General features: G+C 38.2%; 1 protein-coding gene across 4 annotated transcripts in view; it reads left to right on the top strand.

The window, feature by feature from the left end:
• TNFAIP8 (TNF alpha induced protein 8) overlaps positions 1 to 12,851 on the top strand; it is a 57,218-nt gene that overhangs the window by 38,286 nt on the left and 6,081 nt on the right. Inside the window, exon 1 of one of the 4 annotated variants that reach the window (XM_066338445.1) lies at positions 10,385 to 10,435. The exons of the other annotated variants lie outside the window; for them this stretch is intronic. The gene's annotated coding sequence lies outside the window, so the exon portion shown is untranslated. Of the gene's footprint in view, positions 1 to 10,384; positions 10,436 to 12,851 lie in introns of those variants that run through there. 4 annotated transcript variants of the gene reach the window in all.

Below are 12,851 nucleotides of genomic sequence, written 5' to 3'. Positions count from 1 at the left end.
TGGAAGTACAAAATACTGAAAAATCCAGTCAAATACCTGTGTATTTGTAGTGATCCAGACTATATAGCATGAAATAGTCAGTCTTTAACTAACAAGTTTCACTTTTGTTTCATGAAGAAACTATGGTTTTTTGCAAAGAAAATGGAAGCTTCACAAATTCAAGCTGAATATGTGGCTCATTCTTTTTACACTGAAGATATATAATTTTTAAGGGGTTTATCAAAGGGGGGTTGTTGATTTTTCCAATAGGTGCAATAGTAAATGGCACTCTAAAAGCAAAATTCTGATTTACCCACAAACTATATGATCCACCCAGGGAATTAGGAGGTAAAGGCCTGTGACTGAATATGGGAGGAGTAGAAGGTACACTTGGACAGTTATAGAATAGGTATTTTACCAGATTCTGTACATTTCAAAGCCAAAGCTAGTGGTGAAGGGTATAGTGACTAATCTGCTACAAGCTAAAAAGTGAAAGCAGGACAAGGCTACATAAAAAATATTGGTTTAATGATGTTTGTAAGCATAGGCAGATTTTTCTGTTTTCCATAATGCAAAGATGCACAAATGGCCAGGAGCTAGTAAAGGGGTCTGTGAGGAGCTCTGAAGTTCATTTGCAGCTTCCAGGCACGATTCCCAGACCATGTGTGGGAAGACAGCCTCAGTGGAAAGGGTAGTTGAGGGTACCGTAATAACATTAAACATTGTGTATGCTCTGCCAATGATCTGATGCTGAAGTGAGCAATTCTTCACTTTCAGCTACTTTATACAAAGGCAGTAATTGGAAACCATTGGGATGTCTATAAAAAGCAGATTTATTATGCATTATTTTTAAAAATCTACATAACAAGATTGTAGGCTTTACTCCTGTAAAAATGAACTATACCCACTGCTACAATGACATCCAAAATCAAGGTCAATTTTGACTGACAAACTCCTAAAGATTTTCTTTTTGTAGTTAATGAAATAAAGGTAGAGCATTTGACCTCAACTAAAATTTAATTTTTTAGCAGCAACAGAGAATAAAGAGGCATTGCTAGAACACAGGCATTACTCCACTATATATTATACTAATTGCTGGATATAGGATACACAGCAGTGTATCTGGGGTTTTCAGCTTCTGCCTTTGATGTCTTCGTGGTCCGTATTAGAAGAGTAACATGGAACAGGTTTTTTTTCCTCCCACCATGCTGCTCAGTAACTTCAGAACAGTCTTTGTATTCATCTGTATCCCACAATGCTATGGTAAATATGTGCATGTGTCTGTATGGCATCAATCTGTATTGCATTTACAGATTCCAACAACTGTCATTATGTGAATATCCCTGTCATATTTTCTTATTTTCATTGCTTTTGCCCCAGATGAAACAAATTTTGTCCATCAGAAGACTATAGCCTTTATCAGCATAGCATAGTTTCATTCTGGTGATAAGTGGTGGTATGTCACCTACTATGGGAGGTACCAAATGATTTCAGGCTTTGATTTGACTGAATTCCTTTTTGAGATCTGAAGGTTACGTTATTCATGCTGTTGTGTTAAAGCTGTGTATCATGAGTGCACCTTTTGAAATACCTGGCAATACCAAATTACTGTGATGTGAATGCATTTCTTTGATAGAGGGAAACAGTAATTTATATAAAGCTCTGGAGAACTTAATCTTCATTCTCTAGGTTTTATGCAGTATATTTAAAAAATAACAGGGGAGAAGTCTAATATCTCAAAGGAAAAGTAAAAGAATAACAGCTATCAGAGTGAATTTAATACATAGCCTGTAAAACAATGGATATTGTGTTACAAGCTTGGACACAAGTGAGAGCCTGCATTGCACCTTTTTCATACTTAGTTTTGAATACCACATTTCAAGAGAGAGAGAGATCATTGCATTCCTGCAAGTGCTTGGAGATTTTTTTAGACATGATTAGCATTTTTTTTAATCCAAATGAGATTACTGAAGAGTGAGCTCACCTGTTTTGTTCCTTTTAGAGCTGAGAACAACACAGGGGTTATAAAATCACAGAGCAGTCACTGTTTCAAGAAGTTAGTACTCCCTCCTGTAAGTAGTCCTGGATTTACTTCAAGATTTTGCAGTCACCTGTCCTGTGTGAATGTTTTCCAAGCTAGAATTGTGTTCAATTAGACAACAAATCAACTGCTCTTGTGCTCCTACAGTCCACTTACTCCATGTGCAACATCTATGAGACTCTGTAATGTGTCATTCTCCATCCCACTACCTCCAAAACTAGCATTTGTTAAAACCTTTTCTTATTTTATGACAGTGAATGGGGAAATACAAACTGTAGAAGTAGAGCACAGAATTAGTACTTAACCCCACAGACTTGGCTCACCTTCTGCTCTCACCCTAAAGACTAAAAATTGTGGACTTCTTTTGTTTCACCTGCTCTTTGCTTGCCCTCCCTTGTCAAAACAATAATCTTCATAAGACCAGTGAAACGGGCCTTTTGGTGTAGTAGTCTGGACAGTTCAGTTCAGAAGCAGGAAGACTCATCTGGCCCCAGTGGAAATGTTAGAGATCTTGATTACTGAATTTGAGAACTTTGTTTTTATCTCACAGATAACTTTCTTACTGCTGATGAAGAGAATGAAAAGACTGCTGGCTATACATATCATGTACACAGCTTTGTAAATCATAGCTGTGCTTGAAAATTTGGCATTTTGTGCAATCTCTTCTTATAGTTAGTTAGAATTATTAATAGGACAGGGTGATAGGAAAAAAGTCTCTAGTACAGGAAAGAAGGAAAAAAATAAAATAAGCTTGTGGGAGTTTAATGAAGAGTTATTACTAACCAGGTGTTATAAAACCATATCACATATGCATGAAGAAAGCATTGCCAGAGGTACAAATAGCAGGGCAAAAGGAAAATCAAGAAGCTAGAACCTTAATGAAGAATAAGCAATGGGAAATTTTGGGGGAGTAAGAGTACAGTACACAGGCATGTTGAAACTGCAAGGGTGGGTTTTTTTTGTTGTTGTTGGTTTTTTGTTGGTTTTTTTTTTGGGGGGGAGGGGGTGTTGTTTGGAGTTTTGGTGTGGTTTTTTTTGTTTTGTTTTTATTTTTAGTGTAGGTTGGGCAACAGTACTTTTAATGAAGCAAGATGCAGGAAATAAAGGGCTGTGAGGACAAAAGCTGCCATGGTTTGTAGCACAGCTGCTGAGGCTTCATTGAGATGTGGACCCTTGAATCTATCAGTAAGAGTGCTGACTTCAGGCTGTTAAGCCATAAGAATCTGTTAGAAGTTCTGCACCTCTCCCCTTCAAAACTGAAAGAATGGTTGTTATTTTTTTCCTGGCCACATCAGGGTCATCTTTGAGATATAACCTGTTTGTGAGTGTATCAGATGGCCACTCTAATTGCTTTTCCTACAGGCTCAGAATTAATTAGTTGAACTGGTGGTTTTTTGTCGTATAACACATTTGGAAGTCCATATGCAGTAGTTGTTTTCTGCAGGACATTTTGTACCTCATATATTTATTAATCTGTGCAGCTGGATCAGATGAGGAAACTAGGTGGTAATTTGAGCACAGGCCATGGGATAAACATGGGCTGTAGCTGATAGATTACTTCAGAGAATCACTGAAACTTAACAGGTTAATCATTTAGCTGTGATTGTAGGGTTGAATGCTAGATTGCTTTGAGAAAATTCCATTAATATAATTATACTTATGCAATCAAATCTGTTAATGCAAAATGAATTGCAAGGTTTACATGCTTAGTTTCAAATAAGATACAGTCCCTTGAGCTATCTGATTGATAGAGAGAATCATAGATTAACTGAGGCTTTAGGGAATTTCTAGAGGTCACTGGACAAGATCTTCACTGGAGGCAGAGCCAGCTTTAAAGCTGCATCCAAATTCAAAGTGAGATGAGGCTGCTTAGGCTTTTTCCAGTTGCACTGACAGTATCTTTGAGAGTGGTGGTACCACCACTTCTCTAGCAGCCACTTCACTGGTACTTCAGTATTTAGCCGCACTTGCTACAAAGATGGTCATTCCAAATGAGACTTCCCCTTGATGCTGCTTGTGTCTCTTGCCCTCTTCTCCTTTGCTGTGCCTCCTCAAAAACAGCCTGGCTCTGTCTACTCTGTAACTATTCAGTAAAATATTACACGTGTTGGTAAGGACCACTGTTATTTTCCTCAAACACTCTCAACACATATTTGATACCAGGTGCTCCTAACCATGCTGGTCACAGACTGTAGGACGTGCCTCAGGTCAGCTCCTCCTTGTCATCTCCTGTGTTGGGGAGATACTGGGGAGCCCAGTGCTGTTCACAGTATTTCACATAAGAGAAGAAGTTCTTCAAGTTCTATGAGTACTTTTTCATCTTCTGAAATTGTTGTACTGGAGACTTAATATCCCCGTCTTCCTTTCATTTATCTGTTGATGATAGCATTTGCTGTATTAAAGTACTTACACCTTTGGGTTGTCTTCCTTAGGGACTTTGCAAACAATGGACTGCCACAAAAGAGACAGAGGTTAGAGACCAGGAGCAAAAGTCAGCAAATGTCCACAGAATCAAAAGAAGTATCTGGGTAAGGGAAGGACCTTGCACATACATTTAGTAAAGCTGTATTCTTTACTACTCCTTCCAAGTGTAGTAACAGGCTAAATGAGTTGCTTCTAAGATTGGAGGGTTTGGTTATAAAATAGCCAGAAGTAGGTTAAGGAAAATGTAATGCTGAAAAACTAATTTTAATTTGCAGTTTTTATACAAAAAGACACATAATTTCTTTTATCACTATGGGTTTATCATTTGGTCAAAACATTCCATTAAATGTTACAATTTCCGAAGGGTTCTTAAATGCAGCTTTTTGAGAAGTGAAATGCATCCCCTCTCAGTCATTTAGTGTCCCTCTAATAATAGATAAAGCAAATGAAAGTTGCATTACAGGTGTTATTTCAAACTTCTAGAATGATTTTTTCTACAGTTAGATTACAAAATGTAGTAAGAGGCAAGCATTTCATAAAGAGGTATGAAAGATTCTTATTCTATTTTGTAAAACAATTTCTGGTTTTCATTTTTCCAAAATAAATAGAAGTAGCCTAAAATAGTTTAATTTATTTCATAATGGCTTTAAATCAAAAATTACTCCTTTTTTCTTTTCAAATTTGAACATTCTTTTTTTCATGTTTGCATATTGGTTAGATACTTCATAGCTGCAGCTGTATCCAGCAGTACTGTTATTGGTAGCAATTGCTGTTTATGCGTTTTTAAGAAATTTGAGTGCTTAAACTGGCTGTTCTGCATTAATGAGTAGCACTAATCTGAACAATAGCCTTATACATATTGACACTAAAGTGTTTTTTTATGGTGGGGAATCTCAAAGTTACAGATGTTCATGTTTTCTTGGTTTGCATAATTTTATTTGATGAGTTGCTTTTGGTTTTTAATGGTAGGTGTACACTTCCTGTTTTGTGGATGCACCTCTGTCATGACTACAGAACAGGATACACAGTGGGATTAGCAATAAAAAGCAACTGCCAAAACTTGGTTGTTTTAACCATTGTGTCAGAAAAAGGTCAAGCCTTAAACCTGTTGTCATTTAGAGACAGTCTTACTTTAAGGGAGAAGGAGAGAAACTGAGAGACATGTTCTTTGAGATATTCATTCTACATTCATAACTTCGGGATGTTTTCTCACAAATTTTGCTCATATCCCTAAGATTCCCTGCCTGGGTTGGGTTGTGATTTGACTCAATTTCATGAGTTAATTCCTTGACCCAGTTCTGGTGTGTGGTTCCTTTCTGGTGCTTGACTGGCAGGCAGTGATAAGTAGAGAGCTCACATCTCTGGGTGGCTGTTGAATTCAGTCTGGGGAACTTGGGATTCCAAATCTTCCCCACAGAACTGTTTCAGCAGAAGCAATACAGAAGATTGGATTCACACTGTATAAACTAATTTAATTTCCCCACCTTTTGGAGAATTTATTATCAGTGTTTATAACTATGCTGATTAGTAGTGAAAGATCAGACAGTCTGTTTTGCATAGCAGTAGGGAAAACCTACATTTCAGTTTGATAGATAATATACAAATGTCAGAGTGTCTGCAGACAGTCCTGTTCCTGCTGGCAGTTTAGAGTAATGAGAATAAATATCAGTAAAGTGGGAATAAGCGCCTCATTTATTTGAGAGCATTTATCCTTGAAAGGTTTGAAACCTGAAATTCCAGGGACGTACTCTGACATGATTTTATGTATCTATAAAGGCCAGGAATTGCAAGTTTCTCTAAGGCATTGCTAGCTGCCCTGTGATTTCAGTGGATCTTTAAGACTGTGATACCCTCAAGTATCTATACCAAAATATTTACATTCATACAGAAATTAATAAAGAACTTACTTAGTGCATGCACAGACAAGCAGCCACTTAATTAACTTCAAAGAGGTGCGGAGAGGACTTTGAAAAATGCAGAAACTCCATTGTTTTAAAACCTGAGGCTTTTTTAAGGAATGGTTTTGGTTTTGCTATGTCCACTTTGCAAAACTGTTCTACAAAGATAATTTTATTTCTAGAAATAATAAAGTTTTGGTTTAATATTAACAGAAGTGGGCAGATGACACCATGAATATTTCAGCCACTTATTCCAAGGGCTACCTTTACTACTTGCAAATAAGAAAATGGATGGATGTTTCTGTACACTTAAAAACATTCATCTTCCAAACATCCACTGAGAAATAGTGATGTAGACTTTACAAACTTGAAACCATGAAACAGAAATTTGAGCATATGTGAACACAAATTGTGGATACTTCAGGGAGGGGTAGCAACAAATTTTGAGTCTGGTGTTTTGGGGTGAGATGTCCTCATCAAGCTCACAGCGTTGTCCTCAATGCTGGAAATTAGAGATTTAAATTCTGTGATGCAAGACATTGCATCCTAGATGTATGTTTCAACTCACCTTTCTTTGCAACAAGCAGTTGGTATCAAAATCAGTGACTTGCAGTTAGATGTTGACCCCTTTGTTGTAGCTTACTACCTGATGCTGTGCAGCTGGGGAGGAGAGGACAGCAGTATGGTGAGGAAAAGAGAAAGTACTGATATTTTTATTTCTATGCAAATATTTGAAATTTAGATGGATGGTGTTTCTATTCACCACTTGAGGGCTTTCCTTCTCCAGGTTCAAATTTGCATTCCTTCGTTCTTGCTATGAGTAATCATCTTGGAAATCTCAAGGTACAACAAGCTTTCTTAAAATTGTATGTCCTTTCATAGCTGATCAGTGCTGTCTGTTGCTTAGTTGAAAATGTCATTTGATGCCAGTGCAAAGTAAAGGAGCTAAATGGTGAAGTTTTGCAACAGTCAACAGCTGTAAAAAACAGTACAGTCAAGTGTCATATGCTTTGCCCCAAGAAGAGAATTACAAAGTAGATGCAGATTTTACAAATCACAGGAGAGTTGAGGCTGAAAACGGACCTCTGGAGACTCTCCAGATTTTACTCAGTAAGTATATTTGCGACCTTTAAAAATAAATAGGATTACTACTGCTAGGCTAGATAACAGAGTTCTGTATCCCAGTAATACTTGCTTCCTGATGTGAAAGAGAATGACAGTGTCAGACATAATGTTTAACCAAAGATTCAATTTTACAGAAGATTAAGTTGATTACAATATTGAAGGCCTAATTTTCTTATATGTTTTATATTTCGCTAGAACTTAATGACATTAGTGAAAGCAAAACTTTTAAGATAAATGGTGGGGGTGGACTGGTGTTTTGACAGTCTTAATTTATGTTTGAGAGTTTTGGTGTTGTTCAGGCAAATATTCTAAAGGCAGATTTGGGTGGCACTAGAGGAAACAAAGAAGAGTCAAAACAGAGATAAGCTGTGTGCTTGCATCTTGGAGACCCTGTTCTGGCAGCGAGAGAGTAGAGAAGTAAAGAGAAAAGACTCAACCTCTTCATTCTGGACATTTGGATAGAGGTTGTGGTAGTTGTAGTATGGATACATATGTCAGCTGGTGGATGGGGTCCGCCGCTTGGGACCCAGAGAGCCACAGTCACTCCAAAGGATGTCTTGCTAGAAACAGTTCCTTGGGGGATCAGGGTGCTTCTCAGCTGGGTAGAGGGGCTTCTCAGCATCGGGCAGAGCAGTGATTTTTCAGCTCAGTGATTTCAGCTTTCAGTGATTTCAGTTCAGTGCTTTTAGCTTATGTCCTTGTGAGTTAGCCCCTCTTTTAGCCGGCCGTGGTGAGAGAGAGAGAGGTCTCGTGTGGAATTTCCGCAGGTGGTACTTTATTGAGAGGGTACCAGCAAAAGGGATCCAGGGACGAGGAACCTCTGCTGACCAGAGGAAACCCAGGGGTTTTTATGGGACACCAGGGTGGGAGGAAAAGGGTACAGAACCAATCAATTGTAACAGATCTGCATAAAATCCCGAGGGGGCTTGTGGGTCTCCAGACAGGTCGCCGTAGCTGGGATGTTTGCCTTTGTCTTAGGTGCTCTGGCTGAAGTTGTGAAAATCTTCCTTTACTCCTCAGCTTGGCTCCCTTTAGGGCAGAGCAGCCGGGGCTCTGCCCACCTCCACAGATACATCCCACAGTAGCTACTAAATAATGGGAAACTCAGGGGTTGGTTTATTTTGCTCCTTGCGGAAGAAGAAAGTAAGCATGTTACGTATGCAGAGAAAATTACGATTTCAGCTACCAAGTGTAGTCTTCCATAATCATGGAAGCTACCATGAGTGACTGGTGTGGAAGGTAGAGAAAGCACATTTTTTCTGTACAGCCATGCATTGAATGCCATAAAATTTGTTCTTTGTGCTACAAACCAGGAAAAATGGTAATAAAAAGAATTAAAAAATGAAAAAGAGATGAAGGATGCCTAGAGTGTTAGGCCTAAAGAACAGGCAATATCTGATAAGTCAAATTCTTAGATGGGATATTTTCTTGTGTTTTATAATCTACATTTCAGTGCAGATATTGGAAATGAACATACCAACCAGACACCCGAGAACTGAAAGTCCTGTGAATCACTATTAGATTTTATGTAGCTGGTCTGGAGCTGTGGCAGTCTTCAGTGCCTCAGAAGTTATTTTTTTAATATGTATATATACATATATATATGTGTGTGTATGTATGTATGTATGTGTGTATTTACACACACACATATAAGGTGAATGGTAGCAATACAGCCTACTTTAAACATTAAAATGAAAGACAGATACCAAGGGACTCCCATCCTCCCTGTAAGAAACAGTGTAGCTACATATTGACAGGGAGAAGAACAGAGAACCAGAACGAGAAATACAGGAAAAACATTATTAGCTAGTTTCAAAGACATTTTAAGATCCGTGACAAACTTCTGTGTCATTTGAACTCTCTGAAGCCTCTGCTTTGACTTTTCTTTACACGTGATTCAGGTACATGCCCTTTGCATTTTGATGGCCAGGTTGTGGCGTTTGCCTTGTGATTGAGTTCTCTATCCCTCTCATGCCAGACTGGCATCTCATCTGGACCTTCCAGTTCATCCTATTTTTGCAACATATATCTTAATCTTAAATTCTACCCTTCCTCACATGTCAAATTTAATTTTGTCCAATAGATTCCAGGTCCTCCTGGGCTGCTGGCCTGTGCCTTTTCCTTCTGCATTTAGGCCAGGAACTCTTTTTTTGTATGTATGTAGTCCCTGTGCCTACAGCTAAGTGTTTTGGGGTTTATTTTTTGTGAGAAAACATTCTTTCTGCCAGGATAGTTGTAAGAGCAATTAGGTACGACTTTTTTTAAAAAAATTTCAAATTATGGGTACCACTTGGCTTAGGGAGCTTGGCACTGTTGCCTCACTGCAGTTCAGTGTGTTTCTTAGGCTGGAAACAAAATCTAGAGTACCTGCATTGCATTTGATTCAATGGAAGGAATGACATAAGATAGACTTTACTTCCTGTGAAAGATTTGTCAGTATTACTGTTCACTGTGCATGGACACCTGGTAGATACAGAGGAACCTGATACAGCCCTGGAAAGGCCAACAGCTGAAATACACAGGCTGCGTATTTAACAGCACTGTACCAGTTGTTTCATTCCAACAAGGATAACAAATGGTGGCAGAGGACTGAAATACCAAATTAAGTTCATGACACGGCTCTGTGTGACTGTCATTTTCTCAGTTTTAATACCCAGTGTATTCTGAAACGTTCTGAGAGCAGTCATCAGAAGTTAATCTGATTTTTTTTCTTCTATTTAAAGATACACTGTTGTTAAAATACATGCAGAGGTTTTGGGGAAAGTGGCTTTTAGAAGTCCTTTTAAAATTTCTAGATCAGCTACAGTATATGTATCATGTGATGCACAGGCTGGCTGTGGGAAGCACAAGCATGTAAAACCAGAATAACTTGTTGGCACTGACTGCTCCCATGAGACTGCAAAACTCTACACCATTCTTATTGGAAATAGCATCATTCCTTGCTACTCTACCCAGCCTTAACCTTCAGGTACATTTTTTAGCAATTCTTCTCACCTCTCGACCAAAAAAATACTTTGTTTTCTGGGGTTTTAAATGGTTTGGTTTTGGTTTTGCAGCTAGAATGTGTATCATCTTTTGTGACCCGTAAAATTTTGGACATTTTAATGCACTAATGTTAGAATTAAATAGTAAAATCCAGAAGCATGTAGTAATATCACGTGTTTTGCAAACATGTTGGCAATGACTTAATGAGCATTTTATTGAGTGAAAATATGCTGTTCTAAGTGGTGTTTGTTGGCTTTTCTTTTATTTTCCCATGTTTCTGCAGATGAATATATGCTCAGTTTCAGTAGGAGTATGCAGATTAGACATACTCTGTATTTTCAAAAATGCTTCATTAGCCATATTTTTTTCTGATATTGGTTGATTAACTGTTGCTCCAGAGTGACTTGCAGCCTCATAGCTGACTTCTAAATCTAGTAAGACTGCTCATGCAATATTTGCCATGCATAAGGCTTGGCTTCAGATGAGGGTTTTTTTTTCTTTTGAAGATCTTCCAGTGTGAATGCTAGAACTAGTGCACATTGCTTGTACAATTAACATTCTCATCGTATGCTCAGTTGTTAACAGTTATGGCAAGACAAAATTAAGTACATTTTACTTTACCTGTTAGGAGAACTGTAGGCAAATGCTACTCATGAAAGAATGCTTTGTATGCATTGGAAGTTTTAGTTTAAACTGTTTTCTTGTTAAAATTGGTATTCATATATAAATCCCTCTTTTTAAACACAAGGTGCCAAGTAAAACATTTGATCTTCCAATAAGGACCTTGTGTACATGAATTAAAAAAGTAGAGGTGCATGTGAAAGAAGAAAGTACTGTACAGGGCCCTTGTCTGAGGTGGGTTATTTTTTTTCTGTTTCTCCTTCTGCACTTAGCCATTTGCTGCACTTAGCCATTTGCTCTCTGGGTTTTCCACTGCCTGATGGTGCTTGCCCAACCTGTGTGCCCTGCTGATGTCTTTCTATCAATAAACTCTGAGGCTGTCCTGGTCTCTCTCTTCCCACTCCTGCTCTCAGCCAGTTCTACTGTCTGAGGTTGAAGAGTGAAAGCCCTCAGAGTGCTTCTGATTTTCCATGTCTGGTACAAGCCTCAGTTTTCATCAGCTTTTGAAAAGTCAGTAAGTGAACAAATGCTTGTGAATGCATAAACTGGCCAATATGCTGAAGTGGGCATTTGGGAACTACTGTATTTTTGGAAGGAATTCTAGAAGAATTTTGGGAAGGATTGTAAGGATTTTAGCATACCTTTCACCCAGGAAACTTTGAAGCACTGAGATAAGAATCAAAATACTGACTCTCCTCTTTAAATAGAAAAAAGAAAACAGCATTGAAAAACCTCTTCTAAACTGTGACTCACTCAAATGGTTATTAAGAAGAAGCTATATATATCATTTGGTACCTAGAAAAATCAACTTAGTTTGTTCATATCTGAATAATTCATAGTCTATATCCTACCACTCATGTTTTTTAATCATATTGTCATGTAATAAGTATATTGTAAAAATTGTTCCAGCCCTGGTAGCAAGGTTATAACAATTTCTGGCTATTTTGTACTTCAGGTCTTGTTTGTTCAGCGATACTAACTCTTGTAGTTTATCACCACTGAAGCTTTACCTTACTGAAGTAATTTATGTATACATGAATTTATATGCTTCTGTATGTATTTTTTGTTTTATGTTTCTGGCCTGTATCATTCCTGAAAACAAGGGTAGACCTGTGAAGACCCAGAAAGCAGAAGGCATAAAAAGATTTAATATTCAGTAATTCTTTTATCCCTTCATATCTAGGCAATCTCATGATTTTGGAGGTGCATGACTCATGGTCACATACACTCAGAGAGCATAACGCTAATTCCACTTGATTTAAAGTTGCCTCCCTCCAGGGAAATGGTGCTCGTTCACTACAGGAGTCTGACTGAACATGCAATTTGTGCAGGCTTTCAGTTCTCACACACAGTCTGTAGAGAGGCAAACACACATCCACACAGGGTTCCCAGCAGGAGGTCCATTCCCACATTTCTCAGTGCTATATGATAGTCCTTTAAATGCTGCCTGAGGCCTTCAGTCAGTGCTGTCTCTTTCCTCTTAAGCCCTTGTCAGTGTTTTTGTTCCCAAAAACCCTGATAATTTTTGGGCCTTACTCATGCAGCACGTGATGTGCCAGTCACTAAAATGAGAACTGCGTCTCAGGGAGCAGTGTTTCACAGTCATATTTTCTCTTCCTTTGGGACTGTTCTGTCAACACAGTGAGTCTCAGAAAACTCAGCTATTGATTTGACCATGGAATTTATGATGGTTCAGTGTAATTTTTTGCTGGATGCTTGCTTATTTTTTTTCTGCTCCTTCATTATGAGAAGTTTAAAAATATTCTGTGACTCAAGTA

This window comes from Sylvia atricapilla, chromosome Z (genome assembly GCF_009819655.1).
Source record: "Sylvia atricapilla isolate bSylAtr1 chromosome Z, bSylAtr1.pri, whole genome shotgun sequence".
Lineage (NCBI taxonomy): Eukaryota > Metazoa > Chordata > Aves > Passeriformes > Sylviidae > Sylvia > Sylvia atricapilla.
Note: the sequence above shows the minus strand (reverse complement) of the source record. Positions and strands in the feature narration are given on the sequence as shown.